This window comes from Oncorhynchus masou, chromosome 15 (assembly GCF_036934945.1).
Source record: "Oncorhynchus masou masou isolate Uvic2021 chromosome 15, UVic_Omas_1.1, whole genome shotgun sequence".
In the NCBI taxonomy this organism is placed as follows: domain Eukaryota; kingdom Metazoa; phylum Chordata; class Actinopteri; order Salmoniformes; family Salmonidae; genus Oncorhynchus; species Oncorhynchus masou.
Genome location: NC_088226.1, coordinates 74,872,628 through 74,874,629, shown reverse-complemented (window position 1 = coordinate 74,874,629; position 2,002 = coordinate 74,872,628).

Sequence of the window (2,002 nt, the reverse complement as noted above, 5' to 3'; positions counted from 1 at the left end):
GATATACAGCGTTTGTTTACATTTCTTTGTTTACAAACATTGGAGTAAAACAAGCTTATATTTTGGGTTCTCGTGGAGTGTGATCGTTGAACGAAGCACATGAGCCATTTATCAATTCAATTCTTCAAGAATCAATGGTTACATATAATTAATTTATAAGAGCAAAAACGGATGAAGCAACTGCTGATTGCCCCTTTAAGGTATGCTACTGTTGTTTGTCTATTGATCTTGTGCAAGAGGCAAAGACTTGCAATCACAAGCCTTTCTAAGCTAAGCTAAGAAGGACGTGAATAATCAAGTCAATAAACGTTGGGTAGTTAGATATCAGATAGTTAATATACTGGAAAGTTTGATGTATTAGTAGCCAACTAACATTAGGTAGCTAGCTAACATACCGGTACATACTGCTGTAATGATATGCTATGCGGTTCGTAAGAATTGCGTAACTAACAAATTGTCAGCCAACATAACTTGCAACTTATTAGAAACCTAATTACTTTATTACATTGCTCAACATTTTCTTAACATTTGTCATAATTAGTTAAAACATTGAATTTGTATCCGCTCTCGTCGGACGTCAGCTGCATATTCTCCGCCATTTTATTCAAAGATGAAAACGTTTGTGAAGCCACGCCCATTTCCAGAGGAATTGCATTATGGGCCCTAAAAGCACAGAAATGGTGTCCATCCACTGTATGTATACTTCGTATTTTGGTGAATGTAGTACTACATCTGGGAACTTTTGGCATAGTAACTGTATCCATACTTAAAAAAAAAAAATGTTATTATAAAATATTTTTTAAATTAACAACAAATCAATACAGAAAGTACATGAGGGAACACAAGTATATATAGATTATAAACAATGGACAATCGAGCTAGGGGGTACAATATCAATTATACAAGGACAATTACACAAGGACCTTAAGGGACATACATACACTTATAATTCTAACAGCTTTTTTTGTTAGTAGAGTATTTAACTGTTTTAAAATACAGTTCAATTTCTTTATGTAGGGTAAGAAAATTTGTTTTGTTTTTTATTGTAAATTTACATTTGTGTATATGAAATTTGGCCAAAAGAATACTGAAATTAATTACATAAAAATGTTTCCGCTTATTTCTATCGTATGTAAAGAATCCAATCAGGACATCTCTCCACAATAGTGTAAAATCTTCATAAATGTGTTCAATTATAAACCTACTGATGTCTTGCCACAGTTTTCTTACAGGCATACAATGCCAAAAAAGATGCAACACTGTTTCTGGGTGGTCATTACAAAAGGAGCAATTTGTGTAGATGTTTTCCTTAAACTTCTTCATATAGTGGTTGGCAGGATAATAATTTACAAACCATTTTAAAGGAAACTTCCTTAATTTTGTTAACAAGTAGGTATGTGTGTGGCAACATCCAAACTTTTTCCCCAACAGATATTATCAATAAATCCATTCCAATAAGGCATGACATAAGGTATAGACACAACATCCTGCTGAAACAAGGTTCGTATCGCTCTGTTGTTGAATGGACCAAAAGAGGAACAAATCTTTCCTACAGATGAGTCAACAGGGTCAATAGAAGGTCGGCTCTGAGGGTCTTGACATGTTCCTGAATAACAGAGCAACACCTGAGGGAATGGCATCTAAAACTATTACAACATCTTTAGGTGTTACAGGGACCTTGTAAAGTGATAAGAATTCTTTATAACTGAGTAAAAGACCCTCTGCATTTACCAGTTCGCTCACCAATAGGATATTATTTCAGAACCAATATTCTAAAAACAAAGTATTTTTGTTACAATATATCCCGATTATTCCATATATAATATCTGTGTGGAGAAAAATTGTGTTTATAAATTAAGGACCATGACAAGAAAACCTGCCGATGAAAAGTAGAAAGTTTCACTGGAATTTTGTCAATATTATAATTGCAAAACAACATGAAGTTAAGGCCACCAAAAGTAGAGAAGACATGACGAGGAATAAAACTCCAGATAGAAGTGGG